At 40.0% G+C, this 9804-nt stretch overlaps 1 non-coding gene across 1 annotated transcript; it reads left to right on the top strand.

Annotated features, from left to right (window-relative positions):
• Positions 1-5528: 5528 nt before the first annotated feature.
• LOC141640575 (small nucleolar RNA R71) lies at positions 5529-5635 on the top strand. The gene has a single exon (XR_012543069.1). It is a non-coding gene; the product is annotated as a small nucleolar RNA R71 (small nucleolar RNA).
• Positions 5636-9804: the final 4169 nt, after the last annotated feature.

Below are 9804 nucleotides of genomic sequence, written 5' to 3'. Positions count from 1 at the left end.
TCGTTGACTTGGTCAAATGTTGACCTTACACTTGACCGTTGTCCTCTCCGGCCTGGCGCCTGTCTCCTGATACCCTGATAGCCAGACGTCCTGATACCCTGATGGCTTGACGTCCTGACACCCTGATTGTCAGGCCAGGGTTGAACTTGATCCTGAAGATGACGCGGGAGTCTAGGCTCAGCGGCTGGTGCCAAACTTGGACTACCCTGACGGACCTGCCCTGATCGTCAGGCCAGGGTAGAATTCCATCCTGTCAGTAGTGCGAAATTCCAGGCCCAACAATATATAAACAAGTGATGCAAACTACACTATACTATATGATGCATGAATTTTTTGTTTGGTTGGAGAGCATAATTTGAATTAACTCCCAATGGTTATGCTTGAACTTCCCCAAACCAAATGAGACACTATTTTTAATGTCAAAAATTGGGAAAGTTCATGCACAAGAATGCTATGCATGAATCTAAATTTGTCATTTTGGATTTTTCATGGTGGGAACAATAAAAGACACCTCAATGGGACCGAGGTGGGAGTCCTTTGAGTGTTTCTAGGACTCAAACACATGATCAAGATAAAAATTTAAAAAACAAGAGAAATGAACAAAGCTAAAGGAGGTGTAGGAAACTCACAATGCATTGTGGCATCCTCCAAAAAGCTTGCTTATCCTCAATTGTCGCTCATAGCGACATCACTTCCATCGTCATCATCATCATCAACTTCCTCACTAGCATCATCATCATCATCTACCTCCATAGATCCGGAGGCTTCACCATCATCACTTGAGCTTTATTCTTCTTCCTAACTTCCCTCTTCTTCTTTTTCACTCTCAACAACAATCTCCTCACCACCCATGCTAGCATCCCTAGGAGTATTAGGAAAGAATACTTCCCTATCCGACCAACTAGGCAAAGGACATGATGGGTCAAGAAGTCCTTGCCTATCTAGGTGTAAGAGGGGCGGATATTGAGCTCTATAGGCATTGACTCGGTCTTCATGGGCTTGCTTATGCATGTGTTGCGTTAGTAGAGTCAAGTAATCGTTACCCTCCTCAACATTTTCGGGTCGGAATTCTTGGTAGGTGAACGGGTAGGGTGGAGTGATAATAGAGGAGGAGGGCTCGACAATAGCCTCCATATGTTGTTGCATTATCAACTCGGCTTCCTCGGAGAGTGGAAGAAGATAGTTTGGGCTTCAGACATTGAGTCGGAAAATTTTGTTTGTTAGAATGAAGGACTTGGCATCTTTTGTAAGCCACTCAAATTTGTTGTCAAGGTTGTCATTCTTGACCCAATAGAATTTGTGAACCATAGTGGCTAGATCAATGAGGTGGCCTCCCTTAACCGGCTTATAAGTGTCATCTTTGTTGAAATTCTGGTTGAAGTGCTTTGCCAACCATGTTACCAATCCCCCATTTACTATAAAGGCCGCAACTTCCTTACCATGGTCGATCGTAAGCCACCTTTCGATTAAAAGTTGAAGAATATTGTATTTCTTGGTGAACTTCCTATCGACATTCAAGCTTGACTCAAGATAGATGAAATCAAGTTCGGTGAAATGATTAGTCCCCTTCCTAGCAATAAGTGTATTTCCCACAACCTTGTGCCACACCCTTATGCCCTGATGCTGAACATAAAGGGCACGACATTCATGGAATGATTCGAATTTCCTCCCGGTAATAGATTTCCACAAAGGGGCGGGATCATATTTTGTTGAAGGTTTCTTCTCATAAGTCGAGTCATTATCAAGACCAAATACCTTTCCAAACTCATTAAAGGACATCTTTCTATCCACATTCTCAAGGCGGAATTCAATATTCCTTCGAGTGTCCACCTTTGTGACTTTCAATGAACTTAGAAATTCTAAGGTGAGGGAGGGGTAGGTCAATTCTTGCATATTAAACAATGTAAGCAACCCCATAGACTCAAAGAAGTTCTTGGTTCTTTTAAGGACACCCAATTTGGTCAAGGCATCTTGGCAAATAAACTTGGTGGGCAAAATCGATTTCTTAGCAAGAGACACAAAATTTTTCCTATGGGAGTCGGATGTGAAAATTACCTCCGGATATTCTTGTAGTTGCTCAATAACCGGAATAGGAGTAGTAGTTTCCACCATAGGAGTAGGAGTTTCTTGAATTTCCATTCTTGCTTGTTGAACCACCAAAGCTTTTGAAGCTTGAAGAGCTTGTTGCCACTTTGAGAGAGTTTGTTTTGGAGGTGCCTTGTTTCCACCTTTAGTCCTAGCCATTGTTCTTCTCCTTGTATATATCCACAACCAATGATTTGCTTGAATTCTTCTAGTATCCTCAAGCTTCAATGAATCCCAAATCGATTTAGGATTTTCGAAATTTGCTTATAACCCTAGAAAATCGATTCAAACTATAAGGATTTTGATGTTTGAATGGCTTTTTGTTGATAAAGGAGTGATTTGATTGAGTTTTGAGGAAGTTTGGGATTGATTTTGGTGAATTTGGTTGAGGAAATTGAGTTTTATGGATGGAGGGATTGAGGGTTTTGAGGGTTTTGAATATGTGTTTGTGTTTTGAAAGAATGAAATGAAATGGGAAAGGATGATTTAAATCCCGTGATTTTGCAATTCAGCAGTAGGAGACGAGCGGCTTAGGCACGGGACGCTCGGATTGTAGCTCAGTTAGCATTAGAAAATGAAACCGGTGTTGAGACGAGCATCTTCAGGAGGAGACGAGCGGATTCTGGCTTGAGACGAGCGGATTGTTCTGGGGACGCTCGTATTTAAGGTCAGAGTGAAATCCCAAATTTTGATATAACCAGGGCGAGCGGATTCTCACTGAGACGAGCGTCTTTGGACTGAGACGAGCGGATTCTTAAGGAGACGCTCGGGTTGTAGTTCAGTACCAAATTTTTCTTTTCAGCTCTGTCAGGACGAGCGTCTTACTGCCAGGACGCTCGGATTTCTTCCAAGACGAGCGGCTTCCCTCTGGGACGCTCGGATCACTCATGTACCTCACTGGTTCAGTTCCACCCACGGGTATCTTCATATCCCATGTCATTCCTTCTTCATTCCTTTGGTCTTCATTGTGGGTGCACTACGAAGGCTCGGATAGCCTAGGCAATTGCTATCCTCACACTAGTTCAAACACTACACATCAAGAAACATTTAAGTCCCTCCCTCTCTTTCTCTCAAAATGATAATCTTGATTAAAATGTACAAATTTAAATCCAATAATTGACAAAGAATGCAATACAATAAGTAAAATGCAAGTTTAGGGGGTTAAAATATTTACAAATGGTGGCTTAGGGAGGACTCCACCAAACTCTCATTCATGGATGAGATGTCAAGAGGGCATAGCCAAGGTGTTGTTGATGTTGCTCAACACTTTGTAGAAGTAGTCGAAGGCTTGTTCATTGTTATGATAAAGATCTTCAATAGACCTTTGCACATTGTGATCTACATTGTGGTGACTTGAGTTAAAATGATCACCAAAGCCTTGGTCTTAGGTCATAGCATTACCAATATAAGGATTGAATAATCCTTCAAACTCATCATCCCATAGACCGCATACTTCATCTACTTGTTCCCCAACAATATCATGAGTTGATGAGAACAACTCTTCTTCCTTCTTGTCATCATGGCCAATAAGGCCTTCTTCATTTCTTGTCATGAGTGATGGTGAGCTATTCAAGCTCTCATTCTTGTTGAAATTTTCTTGCTCCTTGGATGGAGCATCTTGAAATTTATCCACTTTCTTCTTCCGTATGGGTGGTGATTCTTTACCCATAGCTTGTTCTTTGCATTGAGATGCCAACTTCTTCTTATCACTTTCTCGGCTATAATGGTCAACCATGAAACATGGCTCATGTAGTCGGGGAGCTCTCATTGTCTTTTCAAGATTAAAAGTGATTGTCTCATCCCCCACTTCAAGTGTGAGCTCTCCATGTTTCACATCAATTACCGCTCCCGCGGTGTGCAAGAAAGGTCTTCCTAGAATGATAGGAATGTTGGAATCCTCCTCCATGTCTATAATGAGAAAGTCTACCGGGATGAAGACTTTGCCAATTCTCACGGGCACATCCTCCCATACCCCTAAAGGTATCTTTGTTGATCGATCCGCCATTTGAAGCGTGATATTGGTGCACTTGAGTTCTTCTATTCCTAGCCTCTTGCATACCGAGTATGGCATGACACTTACACTTGCTCCAAGGTCACATAAAGCTTTGTTGATTGTAGTGTCACCAATGGTGCATGGAATAGAGAAACTTCCCGGATCTTTGAGTTTTGGAGGTGAACTTCCTTGAAGAATAGCACTACTCACTTTAGTGAAAGCAATAGTCTCTAGCTTCCGGATGGATTTCTTCATGGTAAGAATATCTTTCATGTACTTTGCATAGGCCGGAACATGGTTGATCAATTCCGTGACTGGGATTGAAACTTCTAAGTTCTTCATAATTTCCATGAACTTTCCAAGTTGTTCATCAAACTTAGGCGTAGCTTGACGACTTGGGAATGGAAGTCTAATCACAATAGGCTCTTTCTCTTTAGCCTTCTCTTCATTCTTATTCTTTGAAACTTCTTGAATGGTGGGTTCTTCTTCCTTAGAGTTCTCCACAACTCTTTCCTTGTCACTAGCCTCCACAATGTCTTCCTCAATTTGCTTCTTTGGCCCTTTATACCTTGTACCACTCCTCAAATGGATGACACTCACCGACTCATGTCTTGGGGGATTACTTTGAGGTAGTAATTGCCCCTTTTGTCTTTGTGAGCTAGAAGATGCTAATTGAGACATTTGGGTTTCCAACATTTTGGTGTGGGCTAGTATGTTGTTAATGGTGATGTCTTTTGCTTGGCTATCTTTTTGCATTTGAGTGAAAAATTCTTGTTGGTTCTTTTGCATTTGGAGGACCGCTTTATGAACATCAAAACCTTGGTTATTGGATTGATTGTATGGAGGTTGATTTTGATAACCTTGGCTTTGGTTGTAAAAGGGTCTTTGAGCTTGATTTCTCATTGGAGGTGGGGTGTATGTTGGTTGAGGGTTTTGAACATTTTGGCTTTTGTATGAAAAGTTTGGATGGAATTTGGTGTTCTCATTGTAATAGTTGGAATAAGGGGTGCCACTTTTGTATGCTTGGAAAGCATTCACTTGTTCACTTGTTCCCCTACATTCACTTTGGTCATGTCCCAAAGTTCTACAACTCTCACATACTCCACTTGGAATTGATGATGATGCCACCATAGCATTAACATGTTGTTTCGGTGATTTGGAGGCCTCTTCAAGTTTAGCCATGGCCTTCTCAAATTTTAAATTAATGGTGTCAATGTGAGCACTTAGTTTAGCACCCAATTGAGTAATGGAATCCACCTCATGCTTTCCTCCCCTAGTAGTCTTCCGAGGTCTACTATATTGCGAGTTATGGACCGCCATTTCCTCAATTTTGTTCCATGTTTGATTGTCATCAACTTCGGTGAACATACCATTGGATCCCATATTGAGAATGTTTCGGGAGTCTTCATATAGACCATTCCAAAATTGTTGTACAAGGAACCACTCGCTAAGTCCATGGTGTGGACAAGATCGACAAGTGTCCTTGAATTTCTCCCATGCTTCATACAAATATTCCTCATACCTTTGTTTGAACCTGGTGATTTGGGCTCTCAACATGTTAGTATTTTCCGGAGGATAGAATTTCTTGTAGAAAGCAAGTGCCAATTTCTTCCAAGAATCAATACCAAGAGTAGCCTTGTCTAGGCTCTTCAACCATTGTTTTGCGGTACCAATCAAATAAAAAGGAAATAAGACCCATCGGATTTGGTCTTGAGTAACTCCGGTTTGAGAAATCGTATCACAATAGTCACAAAAAGTCTCCATATGAGAATGAGGGTCTTCACTAGGCATCCCCCCAAATTGGCTACTCTCAACTAATTATATGAATGCGGATTTGGCAATGAAATTACCGGTTAAATGTTGTGGTGTAGGAGTACCATTTGGTAGGTTCTCCTCGGTTGGTACGGAATGTGATGAAAATTTAGGCATTGTGGGTTGATTTTGTAGTGGGTTTTGTATTGGGTTATCATCTCCTTCTCTTGCAAAAGGGTTCATAAACTCAATTTTATTTGGTTGAATGTCCACAATTTGTCCAATACCTCTTAAAGTACTTCTAGCAAGTCTTTTATTGTTGGTCAAGGTTCTTTCAATTTCAAGATCAATGGGTAACAAGTTACCTTGTGATCTCCTAGACATGCAAAATATCAAACAACTCGAAAATAATTAGAACAACCTTGAGGAGTTTTACTTCCCCAAGGTAAAGAAAGACACAACTAAAAAAAATTAAAGAAAATCAAATCAAGTTAACACCGTCCCCGACAACGGCGCCATTTTTGGTCATGGTTTAAACTCGTCGTCAAAAGCTACCTAACCAAAACAATATTTATAACTTCACAAACTACTCTTAGCAAAGAGGCAAGTAAAGGTCAGATACCAAGGGACAGGTATTGATGTAGGATTTTCAATTGCAAATGGTTGTGTCTAAGGGTGTCACAATTTGGGTTGAGATAAGAGGTCAAATAAACTAATCAACAATATAAAAGCAAGGAAATAAAACAAGCAAGAAGATTAAAATGAGATGAAAACAATTGATTAAAGGCACTAGGGTGTCATGGGTTCATAGGGGATTCATGGGAGTTGATCATACAAACATGTTCTCTACTAGATGCAAGCACTTATTGTTGTGATGGGATCGAGTTGGTGTATTAGCTTACAATCCCTAAGAAGGTTTGGGTCCCGGAGGCGAATCTATTAGATTGTACAACACCTACAAGTCGACTTAGTCCTTCCTATCCAACTATATGCATGGTCTAATGAGACTCGAGTTGGTGTATAAGCTTACAAGTCTCATTGAAAAGATAGGCGATGGGTAAAAAATGCATGGATTCATAGGCTCGCATTTCATCAAACATAACATGTGCATAAGTTGAAATCACAACAAGCAAGCAAATTAATTATGAAAACATATTAGATTAATCATGAATCAATCCCCATGTTGGTTCCCCCTAATTCCCCATTAACCCTAGTTAAAGAAACTACTCACTCATTATCAAGTTTAACATGCTAACAAGGTTGTCAATCATACTAGTAAGACAAAACATGATGAATAAATGGAAATGATTAACAATAATTAAACAAGGTTAAGAGAGAATTATACCTATGAAGATGATTCCAAATAATAAAGCAAAGAATAATAGAAGTACTTGATGATTGATGGAAGGTTGTCAATCCTCCAAATAAACCCAAATAATCTTCTAATTACCCAAAATAGATGACGAACAATAGAGAAATTAAGGAAAGATTAAGTATTGAGATTTGTATTAAGACTAGATTAAGAGTTGATTAAAAGATTAAGGAATGATTAAAACTTGATTAGGAATTGATTACTAATCTATTACCCCTTTTCTTTTTTTCTAGGTAGTACAATGGGGTATTTATAGTAAAGATTAAGTACAAAGATTAGGGTTACTAAGGGCTGAAATGACTATTAAGTCCTTAAGAAAAGTTGAGGAAATGCTCCTCTCGAAGGAAATGAGCATCTCCGTTTTGCTAGTCTTGGCACGATCCGTGCATCTTGATAAATAGCACGGGCTCTCTGGGCTGTGATCCGAGCGGATTGTCTGGAAGACGCTTGGATCCTTTGGCTGCAAGACGAGCGTCTTGGCTGCGGGATGCTCGGATGGTGGTGGTTGGAGACGCTCGGATCCTCTTTGATCCGCTCGGATCCCACGGCAGACTGCTTCTCTTCTTTTCTTCCTTCATAATCCGCGAGGATCATTCTGGGGATGCAAGGATCTTTTTGTCATTGCCTATTTCACTTTATTATCTACATAGACCTTCTAGTATCGTCTTCTCTTTGATGCTTGGTCATTAGATGCGATCAATTTAGCTCCATTTCGCCATGTAAATGCAAGGTTAGCACTCCTTTCCTACCAAGGAAACAAAACCTCAAAGAATATGCAAAATGGGAAACTAAAGATAGTAAATGACCCAATTATGCACTATAAAGCATAGGAACGAGGTTAATTCGGGGACTAAATGTGCTTAAATATGAGTCACATCAGTCTTATCGACTATTGTCAATTATAATTATCGAGTATTCATCGACTTAGTTCACTTAAAGATAATAAATAATAAATCGACAAGACCTCTCACATATTTAAAATTGAGATTAGCCTTATCAAATAGTAGGACTGATGAATCCCTTTGACATTTAGGGTAGATTCAGTTCCCCGTGGTACTTTCATTTTTCATTGGGTAAGTGGGGTAATAAAACGTTATTACACGCGAAATTTGGTTGGACTCAACGGGATATAAAGACTAGTCTTATGTTCCGGGCTAGAGATGGAATTTATGAAATACATCGACCGAGAATTCTATGGTAGAATCAATTAAAGAGTTAATTCACCAAATTTATCCAAGTATGGGTTGTATCGGTTTCCCGTACCCATGTTTGTATAAAATTGGATCTCACAATCATTTATATAATTTTGGTGCGAGGTCATTATATAAATGCATATTTTCTTTAAAACCTTGTTAAAATATTTACAAGTAAAAATGATAAATGTTAATTATTTCCTTCATTTCCTTTTTGTAGTCAATTTCGATTAATTTGCAATGACAACTTCGATTTATCCGCTTGTACTAGTGGAACCGCTCCACCTCTCACTAATGCTTCTTGGCTCCGATCCTTCATAGATCGATGTAAACTTGAAAAGAATGGCACTAACTTTGCTGATTGGGATGCGCAATCCCGCTTGGCCGCGGAAGGTGACGACAAGGTTCGTTACCTTACCGAAGCCGCTCTCGCTATACCTATTACTATGTCCACCACCACGGTTAGGGAGGCCTATGAGGCTTAACTAAAGGAATCGGCCGCGATCAAGAATGTCTTGATCTTCTCTATGGATGTCGATCTCCAAAGGAGTGCTATTAACATAGGCACCGCCTATGAGATCTACACCAAGCTTGTGACCATATTTTTACAAGCTCCTAGGATCATCCAATATGAGGCGGCCTCCGCATTCTTTGAGCTCAACATCAAAGAGGGTAAAAAAGTGAGCCCTCATGTACTCAAATTGATTGAGCATGTTGAAACACTCAAATTGCAAAAGGTTAAAATTCCCGAATAACTCGTTATTGACCGAGTTCTCCATTCCTTGAATCGCATCAAAGCATTTGTACAGTTTAGGGTAAACTACAATATGCAAAACATGAAAACCTCTCTCCATGAATTTCACAACTTGCTTGTACAAGCCGAGAGAGACATGGGTCTCAATGTGAGTGAGACTAAGGATGTGCTCAATATTAATGAAAAAAGCAAGGGGAAATTCAAGAAAAGCGCTAGAAAGGGTAAGAAACCCACTCCCAACAAGGGCAAAGGGAAAGCTATTGGGAATAGCTCATCCAAGCCTAAAGAGGGTGCATCTTCCGAAGATAAGTTTCACTATTGTTGTGGTACGGGCTATTGGAAGCGAAATTGCCCAAAGTGTCATGGAGATGCTAAAGCTGGACGTGTGACTCCAGTAGGTAGTAAGTTCTCTGATTTTTGTGTTGTTGATATAAATCTCAACTTTAGTATTCAGATACAAGTTGTGATTCTCACCCTTTTAAATGTGATATAGGGCATGTGAGCAAAGACAAAGGCATGGACACGCAAGCTTGAGTATGATCTTCAACAAGGGATGCTAGTGTAGCCGCCCATAGTAGAAGACCTATGGAAGCTTGGCTTTTTATTTTGTATTGTCTTCTTAGTTTTATTGTATTTTGACTTTTTTTTTTTAGAA

Source organism: Silene latifolia, unplaced genomic scaffold (assembly GCF_048544455.1).
Source record: "Silene latifolia isolate original U9 population unplaced genomic scaffold, ASM4854445v1 scaffold_88, whole genome shotgun sequence".
In the NCBI taxonomy this organism is placed as follows: domain Eukaryota; kingdom Viridiplantae; phylum Streptophyta; class Magnoliopsida; order Caryophyllales; family Caryophyllaceae; genus Silene; species Silene latifolia.
This window is presented reverse-complemented; position numbering and strand designations above follow the sequence as displayed.